Below are 18234 nucleotides of genomic sequence, written 5' to 3' on the forward strand. Positions count from 1 at the left end.
TTGAAAAGCTCCACAAACACACCGCTAAACTGGGGATCAATGGTGGGGCTTGGTTACCATGTTACCACAGGACACACACACACACTGGAGGTGAATAGCTGCTCTCTGCTCGTAAAAACACAAACAAAAAACTGTTACTTTTCCCAGTAACCAACCACACACACACACAGTGGAATAAAATATTGATGGTCCTATGTGGCTCAGTTGGTAAGAGCATGGTGACAGCAACGCCAAGGTCATGGGTTCAATTCCCGCAGGGAATGTGTTAATGAGTAGAATGTGTGAATGAATACAAAAATGTAGGTGTCCAAATACTGTTTGTTACGGTACATTGGACAGTAGGTCTTGGTGTGTGTGGCTGCCTGAACGATGGCAGTAAAACATGATCCTCTTAGAGCCTACAAAGTTTCTGCTTTGCTGCACAATTTCCTAACACTACAAAACGCAGACATTTCATAAAATACTCATTCTCCAAGCTATAAGTTTCAATTTCCACTGTACTCAGCCCATCTCACAAGGTCCGTGTGTCTGAGAGAGAAAGAAACAGACAGACTGAGCATGACTACATGAAAACTACTACACTCGAATACTGCAATTTATATTCTACTACTCAAGGTAGAGTTTTATGTTTTAGTTGTACAGCATCAAGCAACTGAATAAATGTTTTAGATAAATCAAAAGCTAATGTTGTGTTTTAAGAAGAGTGACATACACTGCTATTGACAACGGCACATTGATTAACCAGTAACTGTCTTGAAACACAGAATTCACTACATCCTGAGATGGCAGTAATGTGATGAAAGCAACATTAATGTACAGTACAGCTGGGCGATAAGGTCAAAATATCATATCAGAACATCTTTCACATTTTTGACGGTATTTTAGGTTTTTGGCTGTATTTTAGGTTTTTGAATAATACAAGTTCTAAATTTGCTTTATGAGTAGTGCAGGACCCTAGGGTGGCAACACATACATTCTAAGTGTTTTTAATGGGGCTTTCTCCATTCTGACTGATTTATACTGTTCAATCAAACTTCAACCAAAAGTTGGAATATAGTTTGACATGACAACAAATGAAAAAGCCAGGGAGAGGTTATTGTGACAGGGTAGAAACCAAAGTGTTGGTTAGTGGACCTTAATTAATGTAGACAGAAATACTGGATATAATGACGAAATGCTTGTGTCTCCGCCCTAACAATGGGATTTGTTGTCCACAGAGCGCGACGGCGGGCTGTCAAGCTCCTGCCTATTCCTCTCTTTGGATTGGTGGATACATCTCGTTATTTTAATCCTTTTTTGAATATTCGTTGAGGGATTTTGATGTCAACCGCCTGTATTCAGTGGAGATTAAGATGCATTGCTAGCCTCATGAATATGCATAGACCATTTTGAATTTCAACAGGGACAACTCTGATATAAAGTGTTTTTTTTTCAAAGTTTTCTGGATGTCACGTGCATCACACTTATATCAATTCACTCTTAACAACCTACGCATTATGAAACTTATTATATCAAATAAGCCCACGTATCAGTTTTATCTTGACTAAATTCGACACTCATTGACCCCATACAAAAACTCCTCGCTTGCTTAATAATGAATGATCTGCTTAAAGTGGACAGATTTTGGGCGGAGTAAACCACTCTCGCTTCGCCTCTTCCTCTCTGATGTAGCTTTGATGTAGCTAAAATATTCATGCTTCACCTATTCCTCTCTGATTTAGAATATATCATTGTAAAAACAACATGCTGATCTAGGCTAGCCTGACGACTCACAATAAATTATTCCGCTGCTCTGTCGTTCGAGACATACTTTAGTCTGAGACTGCCACAATTGAAGTCGTTTGTGGTGACAAGGGGCACGAGGGGCATTGTACAAAACAAAGTCATCAGCGATTGGATCGTCTCTAACCAATCAGAGTATCAAAGCCAATTATTCATTTTCAAACCACCACTTTACCCACGCGGGTTCTGGCTTTGGCCCAACCCATCGGTTTCTGGACCAATCAGACAGCCCCGAATGGGTTCGCATTCAGTGAAGAGTCGGAGAGGTACTCAGATCCAGACTCATTGTGGAGAAGAAACTAACATCTGTGGGCGTGGCGTAGCATTTGGCCAGAGCAAGTCTGGGTAGCCAGGCAAGAAGATCTAGGCCTACACCAGCACTGGTATCAGGCTGTATTAGCTAGCTACGTTTGCTCTGACTAAGTACATTTAGCATTAGCGACTAACACACTTTACTTTTGCCACAACTTGATAAGAAAATACAAACCAGCTGTTTGCAGAAAGTAAGATACACAAACGAATAGTGTAAGTATAGAATGCTTGTAGATTTATATTAAGAAGCAAAGTGGAAAGCAGCATCGTTGTCAACAACATCTAGTTGCATCTGCAGCATTGACCATCCAGACTGTCAATGCAAGTGAATGGCAAGTGTTTGTGACTCGTGGTAGAGCAAAAACTGCTCTCCTTGAATGACAGGGGGCGGGGCTTGGTGTGTGTGGAAGGAGAGAGGGAGAGAGGACGACTCAAGTAGCAACTATAAAAACGGACATTCACGAGGCGGAGTGACATAACACATTTAACAAACCAAACATTGAAATCCCGTGAATCAATACCGGTATACAGTAAAGTACAGTATACCTCCCAGCCCTAATGTACAGAGTTGAAGAGCTTTGTTGACCTTAACCCTGGCAGACAATTCACACAGAGCCTCTAAAAGTGAGTCACACACCAGGCGTTGACTAAAAGCTGCTCACTGCTCATTTGAACACTAAAGCGACTCATAATGTATTTAAACATAGCTTTGGTGGCACGCAACATCCTAACATTACAGTCACACATTGGCAAGTGACTAATAGAATTGCAAACATCTTCCCAACAAAAAACTAAGAGAACTGAAGGTATGTGTGTGTGCGTGCGTGAGCGTGTGTGTGCGTGCGTGCGTGCGTGCGTGCGTGCGTGCGTGCGTGTGTGTGCGTGCGTGCGTGCGTGCGTGTGTGCGTGTGTGTGTCATATTGACTGGTTTGGCTGGTAGTGCAGCACAGCATGGAATCCCAGTAGAAAGCTTCACAGCTTCACATATTTAACACTGAATTTAACAATACAGATCCCTGGAGGCTTGCCACAGCCTACAACATGGGCAGGATAGTCTCCCAACCACCTCCACCTCCAAAACCTCTGCCCAAATAAAACACATTATAAGGTAAAAAGAGGGATCCTACTACTACAGTATATCTCTCTCTCCCCTCCCTATCTCTCTCTGTCACACACACACACACACACACACACACACACAAACACACACACACACACACACACACACACACACACACACACACACACACACACACACACACACACACACACACACACACACACACACACATTATATTATACAGCTCAATCAGTGCTCAGTTGACTCTGTTTATCCTCCTCTTTCTGCCGCTAAATCCCATCCAATACAAACAGCTTCATCCCTTCCCTAGCTGGGAAGTCCAGTGAAGCTACGGCATTTTTATCTGGAGCAACTGTAACCACACACACACACGAACACACACAAACGTGCACACACACACAGGCACAATGTACAAACACACAATAAGCAGTTCAGGCCGCTACAGCTGAATAATTCATATGAGGAGAATTTACGAACACTAGGCATCATAAGAGACGGCCCAATGTTCCCAGTCACATGGTACATCGGCTACAGCCCTAAAGCATGGCGCACATATAGCCTTTTCCTCTAAACAGCCTTTTCCTCTAAACAGCCTTTTCCTCTAAACAGCCTTTTCCTCTAAACAGCCTTTTCCTCTAAACAGCCTTTTCCTCTAAACAGCCTTTTCCTCTAAACAGCCTTTTCCTCTAAACAGCCTTTTCCTCTAAACAGCCTTTTCCTCTAAACAGCCTTTTCCTCTAAACAGCCTTTTCCTCTAAACAACCTTTTCCTCTAAACAACCTTTTCCTCTAAACAACACAGGTTGAGATGGTCTCTGGTTTTATATCAGAATGTCCCATAACCACTAACGTGGTAAGAAACAACATAACTCTCTTCCTGAGCCTGACACTAACACTAAGAAAGGATATCATTGTGAGATTGTAAATTCTAAAAAGGCAATTCCTAAAGATTAAGCGAGATTACATTGAAAGACTGTAAAGTTTATCTCCTGCCCTATCCGATCTGTAATGTGTAAATTAATCTAAGAGTGTTTGCTGTCTGCTGTGTGTGTGTGTGTGTGTGTGTGTGTGTGTGTGTGTGTGTGTGTGTGTGTGTGTGTGTGTGTGTAAGCAATATAGCAACACAGACACATAAATTAATGTTTCCTGGTATTACTAATAGAGGAAACAGAAAGAGAGGCAGTTGGCGATAGGAGAGGCTAGATTAATGAAAAATAAATGTGTTTACTGAATAGCTGTCATGGAAGAGTAAAGTCAGTAGAATGCAAACGAAAGAAGACAATAAATACTACAGTTGGCCTATATGGCTACTCATTCCTCACACAGATAGAGAACCGATCTCCTCCCCTCCTTCAATGACTGCAACAGTCAGCATTAAAACTATTAGAGTATCCTAATCACAACCATCATTACCATCATCTTCATCATAATCACAACCATCGTCACCATCATCACCATCATCTTCATCAGAATCACAACCATCGTCACCATCATCACCATCATCTTCATCATCATCACAACCATCATCACCATCATCATCTTCATCAGAATCACAACCATCATCACCATCTTCATCATAATCACAACCATCATCACCATCATCACCATCTTCATCATAAGCACAACCATCTCAACCATCATCACCATCATCTTCATCACAATCACAACCATCTCAACCATCATCACCATCATCTTCATCACAATCACAACCATCTCAACCATCATCACCATCATCTTCATCATAAGCACAACCATCTCAACCATCATCACCATCATCTTCATCACAATCACAACCATCTCAACCATCATCTTCATCATAATCACCACCATCCTCATCTACATGATCACTTTCCTCACGCAGCAGAATAACTCTGCCGGGGGGAATTTAAGTTGGCCAGATCAATAAGGACGATATGAAATTAAATGAGCTTGCCAAGATGAGGTGAAAATGTGAAATGGATAGATAGGAAGTAGAAGGAAGGGGTAAACACTAGGGCTGGGAATTGCCAGGGACCTCACAATATGATATTATCACGATACTTAGGTGCCGATACAATTTATATTGCCATTCTCACGATTCTCACGATTCTATATTTATTGCTATTCGATGTTCCAAAGACATTGCTCACCATGTATGCTGCAGAGCGACAAGAGAGATCCATGAGAAAATGAGTTGTGATCAGTCATGGAAAAAAAAGTGCTAAAAACATGTTGGCTCACCATTTAAAAAGAAGATGGAGAACAAGCTAGAGAAGGAGAGTTTTAGTGCAGGTACAGCCGACTAGCGCTAGCTAACATTAACTACCTAACTATATATATTATTTTTTTATCGATACTTGGAGTCATAAACATATAAATGCAACATGGCCTCCAACGTTGTTTAGTAGAATTTGGCAGTACGTCCAACTGGCATCACAACCGCAGACCACATGTAACCACGCCAGCCCAGGACCTCCACATCCAGCTTCTTCACCTGTAGGATCGTCTAAGACCAGCCACCCGGACAGCTGATGAAACTGGGGGTTTGCACAACTGAAGAATTTCTGCACAAACTGTCAGAAACCGTCTCAGGGAAGCAAATCTGCGTGCTCGTTGTCCTCACCAGGGTCTTGACCTGACTGCAGTTTGGCATCGTAACCGATATCATTGGGCAAATGCTTACCTTCGATGGCCACTGGCACGCTGGAGAAGTGTGCTCTGCACGGATGAATCCCGTTTGAACTTTACCGGGCAGATGGCAAACGTGTAGGCGGTGGGGTTATGGTATGGGCAGGCATAAGCCACGGACAACGAATACATTTGCATTTTATCGATGGCAATTTGAATGCAGAGATACCGTGATGACATCCTGAGGCCCATTGTCATGCCATTCATCCGCCGCCATCACCTCATGTTTCAGCATGATAATGCACGGCCCCATGTCTCAAGGATCTGTACACAATTCCTGGAAGCGGAAATTGTCCCAGTTCTTCCATGGCCTGCATACTCACCAGACTTGTCACCCATTGAGCATGTTTGGGATGCTCTGGATCGACGAGTATGACAGCGTGTTCCAGTTCCCGCCAATATCCAGCAACTTCGCAGAGGAGTGGGACAACATTCCACAGGCCACAGTCAACATCCTGATCAACTCTATGTGAAGGAGATGTGTCGTGCTGCATGAGGCAAATGGTGGTCACACCAGATACTGACTGGTTTTCTGATCCACACACCTACTTTTTAAAGGTATCTCTGACCAACAGATGAATATCTGTATTCCCAGTCATGTGGAATCCATAGACTAGGGCCTAATGTATTTATTGAAATGAACTGATTTCCTTATATGAACTGTAACTCAGTAAAACCTTTGAAACTGTTGCATGTTGCGTTTATATTTTCGACTGTAGGTAATAATGCAAGAAACGTTCTGAGCAAATAATGTAACAATCACTGCAAATCCTGCAAAGTTGGCTAGGAGGTAGGAACAGGGCGACCATGTCTGTCGGTGCCTTGTTCTTTGGACCGAAACACGCACACACACACACACACACACACACACACAAACACAAACACAAACACAAACACAAACACAAACACAAACACACAATGTATGATGGTATATCTATGTTGATGTAACGCTACTGTATAGACTAGTAGTTGTAGACTAGTGGTTTATATATGGGTCAGCACTAATCAGTGTGTGAGCCGATGACAATATACTCTAATCAAAGACAATGGGATAGCCTCAGTAAGAGAACTGTAATGGAGAAACACTTAACCTACACTTGAATAAAAACACATGATACCTGCACTTTCACAGAGACACACGATACCTGCACTTTACCTGCAATGGAACCGAGCCACGGCAAACAGGTCCTGAATATATACTTCTTTTGAAGTTTTTATCTTTTCTCAGTGAAGGATAGCGATTCGGAGCAGGGCAATACTCCATCTGTTCATTTCAATATGAATGGGGCCTGTGAGTTTGGGCAGCGTGGAGCTGCAGAGATGTGAAATTGTGGATGGCGTGCAGAGCGGCCCGACACGCAGGGTTAATTCAGACTGCCTTTGATGTCTGTCTGTGTGTGAAATGAGCCTGGTGGTCTGGACATCACACACACACACACACACACACACACACACACACACACACACACACACACACACACACACACACACACACACACACACAGTAATTATAGATATAACACAGATGCACACACATTAATTTAACTATACTACCAACACCGTACCACATACAGTACACTTCACATATGAAAGCTTACTATCAAGTACCACTGACAACACGTTATAATGCCAACCCACTTTTAGATACATTAATGTAGCCTACAATCACATGGCACAATCATGTACACATGACAATGAGGGCTAATCCTACTGCCAGCGGTGGAAAAAGTACCCCATTTTCATAATTGAGTAAAAGTAAAGATATCTTAATAGAAAATGATTTAAGTAAAAGTGAAAGTCACTGAGTAAAACACTACTTGAGTAAAAGTCTAAAAGTATTTGGTTATAAATATACGTAAGTATCAAAAGTAAATGTAATTGCTAAAATATACTTAAGTATCAAAAGTAAAAGTATAAATTATTTCAAATTCCATATATTAAGCAGACCAGACGGCACGATTTTCTTGTTTTTTAACACTCAGACATAATTTACAAACGAAGCATTTGTGTTTACTGAGTCCGCCAGATCAGATGCAGTAGGGATGACCAGGGATTTTCTCTTGATAAGTGTGTGAATTGGACCAGGGAAAATGTATGGCAGGAAAAACTACATTATTTTCTTTAGGAATGTAGTGGAGTAAAAATAAAAGTTGTCCAAAATATGAATAGTAAAGTAAAGTACAGATACCCCTTATAGTGCATTCAGAAAGTATTCAGACCCCTTGACTTTTCCACATTATGTTACGATACAGCCTTATTCTAAAATGGATTAAATTGTTTTTTACCCTCATCAATGTAAACACAATACCCCATAATGACAAAGCAAAAAAAGGTTTGTAGAAATATCATATTTATATACACTACCAGTGAAAAGTTTGGACACATACTCATTCAAGGGTTTTTCTTTATTTTTACTATTTTTTACATTGTAGAATAATAGTGAAGAAATCAAAACTATTAAATAACAAATAATGTAGTAACCAAAAAAGTGTTAAACAAATCAAAATATATTTGAGATTTTAGATTCTTCAAATAGCCACCCTTTGCATTGATGACAGCTAAGGCTGATAACAGTTTCATCATAGCGCTTGATGGTTTTTGCGACTGCACTTGAAGAAAGTTTCAAAGTTCTTGAAATGTTCCATATTGACTGACATTCATGTCTTAAAGTAATGAGGGTTCTTGCCATAATATGGACCTGGTCTTTTACCAAATAGGGCTATCTTCTGTATACTCCCTTACCTAGTCACAGCACAACTGTTTGGCTCAAACGCATTAAGAAGGAAAGAAATTCCACAAATGAACTTTTAAGAAGGCACACCTGTTAATTGAAATGCATTCCAGGTGACTACCTCATGAAGCTGGTTGAGAGAATGCCAAGAGTGTGCAAAGCTGTCATCAATGCAAAGGGTGGCTATTTGAAGAATCTCAAATCTCAAATATATTTTGATTTGTTTAACACTTTTTTGGTTACTACATGATTCCATATGTGTTATTTCATAGTTTTGATGTCTTCACTATTATTCTACAATGTAGAAAATAATAAAAATAAAGAAAAACCCTTGAATGAGTAGGTGTGTCCAAACTTTTGAGTGGTACTGTAAACTCTGTCAGGTTAGATGGGGAGCACACAGCTAATTTCAGGTCTCTCCAGAGATGCTCGATTGGGTTCAAATCCAGGCTCTGGCTGGGCCACTCAAGGACATTCAGAGACTTGTCCCGAAGCCACTCCTGCGTTGTCTTGGCTTTGTGCTTAGGGTCGTTGTCCTGTTGGAAGGTGAACCTTCGTCCCAATCGGAGGCCCTGAGCACTCTGGAGCAGGTTTTCATCAAGGAACTCTCTGTACTTTGCTCCGTTCATCTTTCCCTCGATCCTGACTAGTCTCCCAGTCCCTGCCACTGAAAAACATCCCCTCAGCATGATGCTGCCACCACCATGTTTCACCGTAGGGATGGTGCCAGGTTTCCTCCAGATGTGACGCTTGGCATTCAGGGCAAAGAGTTCAATCTTGGTTTCATCAGACCAGAGAATCTTGTTTCTTTAGGTGCCTTTTACTGAGGAGTGGCTTCCATCTGGCCACTCTACCATAAAGGCCTGACTGGTAGAATGCTGCTGAGATGGTTGTCCTTCTGGAAGGTTCTCCCATCTCCACAGAGGAACTCTGGAGCTCTGTCAGAGTGACCGTCAGGTTCTTGGTCACCTCCATGACCAAGGCTCTTCTCCCCCGATTGCTCAGTTTGGTGGGGCGGCCAGCTCTAGGAAGATTATTGGTGGTTCCAAACTTCTTCAATTTAAGAATCATGGAGGCCACTGTGTTCTTGGGGACCTTCAATGCTGCAGAAATGTTTTGGTACCCTTCCCCAGATCTGTGCCTCGACACAATCCTGTCTTGGAGCTCTACGGACTACTCCTTTGACCTCATGGCTTGGTCTTTGCTCTGACATGCACAGTCAACTGTGGGAGCTTATATAGACAGGTGTGTGCCTTTTCAAATCATGTCCAACCAATTGAATTTACCACAGGTGGACTCCAATGAAGTTGTAAAAACATCTCAAGGATGATCAATGGAAACAGGATGCACCTGAGCTCAATTTCGAGTCTCATAGCAAAGGGTCTGAATACTTATGTAAATAAGGTATTTCTGTTTTTTATTTTAAATAAATTTGCAAACATTTCTAAAAACCTGTTTTTGCTTTGTCATTTTGGGGTATTGTGCTCTGCTCTTATCCTTCTAGACCTATCCGCTGCCTTTGATACTGTGAACCATCAGATCCTCCTCTCCACCCTCTCCGAGTTGGGCATCTCCGGCACTGCTCACTCTTGGATTGCGTCCTACCTGACAAGTCGCTTCTACCAGGTGGGTTGGCGAGAATCTGTCTCCGCACCACGTGCTCTCACCACTGGTGTCCCCCAGGGCTCAGTTCTGGGCCCTCTCCTATTCTCTCTATACACCAAGTCACTTGGCTCTGTCATATCCTCACATGGTCTCTCCTATCATTGCTACGCAGACGACACACAATTAATTTTCTCCTTTCTCCATTTCTCCCTGATAACCAGGTGGCGAATCGCATCTCTGCATGTCTGGCAGACATATCAGTGTGGATGTCGGATCACCACCTCAAGCTGAACTTCGGCAAGACGGAGCTGCTCTTCCTCCCGGGGAAGGACTGGCCGCTCCATGATCTCGCCATCACGGTTGACAACTCCATTGTGTCCTCCTCCCAGAGTGCAAAGAACCTTGGCGTGACCCTGGACAACACCCTGTCGTTCTCCGCTAACATCAAAGCAGTGACCCGATCCTGCAGGTTCATGCTCTACAACATTCGCAGAGTACGACCCTACCTTACACAGAAAGCGGCACAGGTCCTAATCCAGGCACTTGTCATCTCCCATCTGGATTACTGCAACTGGCTGTTGGCTGGGCTCCCTGCCTGTGCCATTAAACCCCTACAACTTATCCAGAACGCAGCAGCCCGTCTGGTGTTCGACCTTCCCAAGTTCTCTCATGTCACCCCGCTCCTCCGCACACTCCATTGGCTTCCAGTTGAGGCTCGCATCTACTACAAGGCCATGGTGCTTGCCTATGGAGGCTCTGATCAGACCCTACACCCAAACGAGGGCACTACGTTCATCCACCTCTGGCCTACTAGCTCCCCTACCTCTACGGAAGCACAGTTCCCGCTCAGCCCAGTCAAAGCTATTTGCTGCTCTGGCACCCCAATGGTGGAACAAGCTCCCCCATGACGCCAGGACAGCGGAGTCACTGACCACCTTCCGGAGACACTTGAAACCCTACCTCTTTAAGGAATACCTGGAATAGTATAAAGTAATCCTTCTACCCCCCCCCCCCCCCCCCAACACCCCATTAAGAAAAAAAGTGGTTGTCCCACTTGCTATCATAAGTTGAACGCACCAATTTGTAAGTCGCTCTGGATAAGAGCGTCTGCTAAATGATGTAAATGTAAATGTAGATTATTTTAGAATAAGGCTGTAACGTAACAAAATGTGGAAAAAGGGAAGGGGTCTGAATACTTTCCGAATGCACTGTAAGTAGTACTTTCAAGTATTTTTACTTAAGTACTTTACACCACTGCTTACTGTAGGCTGAGAAGATTGCAATACAAATGTAGTACCATTCTGTTCTGTAATGCTTTTTTACAGTCCTATGTGTAAACTGACTATCTTCTCAGCCTACAGTAGGATTAGCCCTCAATGTAATGTGTACGTGTTTGTGCCATGTGATTGTAGGCTACATGAAAATGAAAGTCTGTGAAAACTGCCTTTTCAGATTCTCTCACAATCATACATTTATTCGCCTATTTACTGTTTGCAATATTTGTAAAAAAATGTGTGTGTGCATTAACGTGTGCATGTGTGTTTCTGATTTACATACAGTGAGGCTTGAATGTCTAGTTAGTTTGTCAGTTGCTCACATTAGTCTAGAAGTGTGTTGGGAAGTCGTGCTATACATGAATGCTGCATGAATATTCTTATAGCTTCCGAACTCAAACAGCACAACCTAACCACCTCAGATAGACACTCTCTCTGATAGTCTGTCCTTTGTCCACTAATTCTATTAATTCCGCCTAAAAAAGAACAGGCTGTGTGATGTTGAAGGTTAAAGAGTCTCCATTGGGTTAAATGAGTTAATCGCTGACAACAGTGATAATCCTGCCCACCAAAAGGCTCTGTTCTGTTCTTCTACCGTTTGTTTCCTTCATCAACGAATGCGACACAAATTAACCTCGCGATGACAGCGGCATGAGAAACCGTTCCCCACGTCAGTCACATCATCAGCATAACAGGGAGGTCCACCTGCACTATTAGCTCTACTCAGATAAACAAAAGAACAAGCCAATAGCGTTTCCGGGAACGGCTGCGTTGCAATACAGGACCAGATTAGGCCTATACTCTTATGCTGCTATTTAATAGGCTGTTTTTTAATCATGCAGTGTTTCTGGAATATAAACGTCTGTTATGTAATAACGTAGTAATCAATGCCAATAACATTTCTGGGAAGGGGTAACAACAACTGAATTTTGGAGAATGCTTTGCCCAGCTTTCTGGGAACATGCAGTCAATCAACAATTACTACAGGATGCTACAATGTTGCAATTCACATTGGACCAGGCTCCAGTATTAACACGGCAGAGGAAGCCTGCTAACTTCTTGACATTGAAGAAATTAAAGCTCTAGTAATATTACAGGGACAGAATGTGTGGATGTGGGTATAACTGATAACAGAATCAACTGGATGCATCGGTGTATTTGCAGTGAGGTGGTTTGTAGTGAGGTTGTGTGCTTAGTTGTGGTATTTGTACGGGTTGCATGTGTGTTTTTCCTGTGTGGTGGTGGTGGTGTGTGCATGCAAGTGATTGTTTAATGCAGCGATTGTAATGCCAGAGCACAAATCCCATCAAACAAGAGAACCCTGGGAATAGGGCCAGAGGCAAAGATGAGAACGGGTCCAGCTTGGAGCCAGAGAGGGGAGGAGAGGAGAGGAGAGGAGAGGAGAGGAGAGGAGAGGAGAGGAGAGGAGAGGAGAGGAGAGGAGAGGAGAGGAGAGGAGAGGAGAGGAGAGGAGAGGAGAGGAGAGGAGAGGAGAGGAGAGGAGAGGAGAGGAGAGGAGAGGAGAGGAGAGGAGAGAGGGAGCTGGTGATGGAGCCAACTCACACACACAGAGAGAGAGAGAAAGGGAAAGAGCTGATGAATAAAATGGAGGGGGCGGTATAGCTTCAAAGACACTTTTCAGATTTAAGTTAGTATTGCATACTTGATGAAAAATGCTCCTGGAAATCTATATCTGTATAGGTTTGAGGCCTACCTACCTCAAACCAATGACGAATCGATTAGAAACATTCACTCCTACTGTATGATGAAATAACTGCAGGTGAAGGAGGTAAAGAGAGCCACAGCGTGTGACCAAGCCTCACACTTACTTCGAACTCACTCACTCACTCACTTACATGCAAACATTCATACCCTCTTAGACATAAACATTCTCTTTAAACTAGCATGCAAGAAGAAGCACGGTGCACCTCACACCTGAGATCATCCAGAGCTCCATAATGTCACGCTACATTTCTGTTCCAACACAATAATGTAGGCCTTAAGAACAGAGTAGGGAGAAGACTGGCATGGAGCATTTCCACCGTTCTGAGTGCCATCCTGTATTTAGGCCTAATTATCCAATTATTTGTTGGTCATTATTGTTTTTTAAGCATTTACCGTTAATTTACAGTTTCATGGTTTCAGTTCGCGAATAGGCTATTGCCTGTTTATGTCGTAGCAATTTGCAAACATTTGTTTCTTTCAATATTTCATGTCAGTTATCTGCTGTTTGATTCTCGGAGTAGATGCGGTGTTTAGGAGCTCATGGACATTCACAACCACTGGTTTTCTTTCTTTCTTTCATTTCATCCATTTAATTTTCATATCGTTGTTCATTTGTTTGCTTTGCCTCGCTTCCACCAGCTGGTCATGTGCTCCAATGGCTCCGCTGTGCATTCTAGATCGTGACTGAGTGCGTGCCAGTTTGTGTCCTGCCTGCTCCACTATATTCTGTTTTATTGTTTGGTTTGCAATTAGACCTAAGCATGTAATTAGCTAAATAACATTCTTATCAAAGGTAAATATGTTAAAAGAGTGTATACCCAGGTTGATGTCTTCTTTAGACTTCTTCTGTATTATGGTATATTGTTTATATATTTTTATGTATTAGATTTGTCTCCCTAGATTGTGGGCCACATTGGTATGCTCAAAGGTATACATGGCCATGGGGGAGTGCTTTATCCCACTGGGCACAAACTGGTTAAATCAACATTGTTTCAACATAATTTGTCAATGTATTGTGACGTGGAATCGACGTGGAAAATACAATGGATTTGAAAAAAGTAATCAACTGATGTTTTGAGGGTAAAATTTAAACCACAGAATTATGTCATTGTGGTAACCAATTTTCCGACATCGACAAACCTTGTATAAAATATGTTGAATTTGTACCTTTTAAACAACGTCAGATAATATCCAAAAAACTATAGGCTGGTCAGCACCTCCTACTGGAGAGTTGATCTATCTACAGCTATTCCTTCAGTCTCCCATCCAGGGTTTAAACCAAGTCCAGCTTTGATTTTTGTCACTGACTATAACCAATATGCTATCATGAGAATGATTGTTGATTAATCTCCACTTAATAGATTGAGTGTACAAAACATTAAGAACACCTTCCTAATATTGAGTTGCATTGACAACCAAACACAATTCAATATCACTTTTACAATAGGGTAAATAGCATATTAACTTGTTTACAAGTAACAAAAATGATATGTTGGATTCACGTCTCCAATATAACCAAAAATAAAAGTTAAATAAATAAATAAAATAATAGGATTGAGCCAGTGGCTCAGATAGATACATATCCTTTAAATGTTGTTATACCACAACATTGTTGAATACTTATTTCTGATTGGCTAGAAGGGCATTCTAGAATGGACATTAAAACAAGATATCGGGACAGTTGGAAAAGATATCGGGACACCTTGCAATCATGACGCAATATGCGCCTGCACATGCAGACCGTACTTGCTACAAATTTACAGAAAGCTAAACCAACAAGCACACAAACCGAAATTGGATACATTGTAAACGCAGGTCCAATGAAGAAAAACGTAGCTAGCTAGCAATTGATTTGTTTTTGCAGAGACATATTTTTAGAGCATCTGATGACCTAACGTGGTGAGTGATGAACATGAATTCCTCCGGTCCCTACTGTAGTCATGACGCAAGCGGCGCTATGCTGTCAAATCCTCCCACATAACATTTCTAGTTTGAGCAGCTGTTTTCAGCAACTGATATTTTTGAATTTGGTTGTCATATTGGCAGGTTTGCTAGGAACAAACTATTTAGCTAGCTTCTAGCCTAGTGTTTGATATACAATATGATCTCCTCATAATGAAGTGTCGACGAGTGTCCTGACAAGACGGCACTATGCCAGGCAAAATCGGGCATCATCAGCTCATTGTTATGGATGTGTCCAAATGAATGTCAATAGAAAACAGCTAAAGCAAATGCAAATGCAGCTACTGCTGTTATTCTGGCTGCAGAGTTCGTGACTGTGTTGGCCGTAGCTAGTTGGCTAGATAGCAAGCAAGGGATAAGAACATAGCCAGCGAGCATGGCAATGGAACATACTGTATAGAACGAACAACAAAAGGATGAGAAAGTATGAATTTGTTAATAAAAATGTAAATATCAACAAAAATGATTTATTTCTATCAGTAAATGTGTGCTTTAGTATTGTTTTCTTTGGTAACTGTGTTATAAGCGGGATAAATGTCCATTATTTCTAAGGTAATGTACAGAATGTCAGCGTTTATCCCTTACATATTTGGTTGCGTTTTCAACTAAACACAATTCAATATTACTTTGTAAGACAGTAAAAAGCCTAATGTTAAGAATAACTTACAAACTAATGTAACAGCATTTATTCAACCTTAAAATGAGTGGCCACATTTTGAAGTTACTGTAACAATAAATGTTTCTTATGTAATCAGAGAAAGTGTGCATGTTCAGGGTCGCAGGTCTGAGGACATCTTCATAATTGCTGTAATAATCTGCACAGAATCTCAAAAGTCATTGATCACTTGCACCTTGTACTTTAGTGTAATCTCAACTGCAAGCCAGGTCATTTGGTTGTGCTATTAGATGAAGCACAGCGATAATAAAACATTAAGTTGTATAAATAAACAAAATATCTGACATTGTATTCCCATTTGAACTTTGTTGTGCTTTAAATGGTTGAAAGCGCAGTGATAACACATTTCAGCCGACAACTAAACCAAAAATCAGACACTGATTTTCCATTGGAATTTGGTTGTGCTTTTAGATGGTTGAAAGCATAGTGATAACACATTGGGAATTCAATAAACCTTGTGTGGGTCAAAATAGGTGGGAATCTCATTTGTCAACGTACCAAATATTACCCAATTCTCCACATTGTAATGGTGTGGTGTGCCTAGTGGGATATACAGAAACTGTAGCAACTGTTTCGCCAGTTTGGAATTACTCATGGGGAGGCTGGTCAGAGCCTGGTAGACACCTGTACCAAGGGAGTTACATTGGCAGGAATACCACTTAGGCCTATTCCTTTAGATTATGGACCCTTTCAGTGTTTTGTTTGTTTTGACAGTCTTTTGAAGAAAGATAATCTGAAAAATACTCCTGATATTGCACATTTCATTTGCCTCCTGCTGCATCAACCTTAAGAACGTTACCTGTTTCACAGAGACACAACCTTTCTCTCAAAGGGAAATATCTGTCAGCTGAGCTCAGAAACATGGAAATCAGAGAAAGCTAGAAATTAAACACATACACACACACACAGTTCACGTAACAGTTCCGTTCCAGAAGAGGTGAAGGGAAGGAGAAGAGATGTGAAGCGTAGGCAAAAAGCCCCCTCTCCTGACAGGCAGTGGGCTTTTAACAGCATTCTAATCCCATTCTGACATATTCTACTATATTGTCTTCCTTCAACAGAATGCACCATGGTCTTTCTCCCCCAGAGAAACCAGAAGCAGCAGGATACATGTGTGCACAGTTCGCCTTGCATTTATCAAGCAGCCATTAGCTACACATATTTGCCCCCACAAAGTACCATTAGTTAGTGAACTTCATAGATTAGGCTACGCACAGCTCTGTGCAATGTGAAATGAGGCTCGCCTGTCATGATTTGAATGAGGAATATTCCGCCCTAACGTCCAGTAAAGCTACTTTTAAAAAGCTTTATATGGCAATCCGCTATGCTGGAATCAAGCAGAGCAACAAATGATATAAGATGTTTATTATGTGTCCAGAAATAACATAACACCCCATGCTGGCAACATACAGTACCACATGATGAGCAGTATCCTCAAATCCCACTCTATTGATTTCAGTCAGCTGGCTTAACTCAGAGAAGAGGACAAGGCTCTGCTAAGAAATACACAGACGTGTTAGAGATGAGCTGCTAGACCCACAGCTGTGGGTCAAAAATGCTGAATTACATTATAATTCTTGGAATGAAGGGGAAAAAACAATATTAAATATATTCAACAATATCAAAAGTCCTTATTTTATTAATCAAATGTATATAATGCACAGATGCCTATGCACATTTGTTTTTGAGTGTGGTAATAAGGAAAATTGACCGGATCTATTGTATGCAGTCTGGAAATATACAATTTCACTACTATAAAACTAGACAAAAAGCGCTGAGCCTTCAAAACAGGTACCCTAGGAATCAAGCCATTGTCAGAAAGCCAATAAATACTGGGAAATAAAATGAATGTGTGTCTGTGTTCCCTTCTGTTCCTCTGTCATCTGTGAATGTGCCTGAGAGTAATGCTGTTTACCATCTCCCAGACAGGCAGGCCAACGCCAGCACTCCCATCCCAGCCATTTTGTTCTTTGATGAGCCTCTGTGAGGAGGACAGTCTGTTCGGTATGTAGTTACATTTGATAGTGTTTTTTTTGTACTTGAATATAAAGGAATGCTAGCATTCGGTTAGCACATAGACATAGACACACACATACACAGACAGACACAGACAGAAACACACACCGCATCACCCTGTAATGCCTCATTCTGTATAAACAGCATACTCTGTGCACATTATCCACTGAACTGACCCGACCCTGAGCTGCAATCATGGTGACCCATTACTGCAGGGAGGTACTAAGGGATGACCCATTACTGCAGGGAGGTACTAAGGGATGACCCATTACTGCAGGGAGGTACTAAGGGGATGAGCCATTACTGCAGGGAGGTACTAAGGGGATGAACTCTGACATCTGCATGGGTGGGCTCCAAGTGCTTACCAGTCTCTCTCTCTCTATATATATATATATATATATATA

Source organism: Coregonus lavaretus (genome assembly GCF_964263955.1).
Source record: "Coregonus lavaretus genome assembly, chromosome: 8".
Taxonomy (NCBI): domain Eukaryota; kingdom Metazoa; phylum Chordata; class Actinopteri; order Salmoniformes; family Salmonidae; genus Coregonus; species Coregonus lavaretus.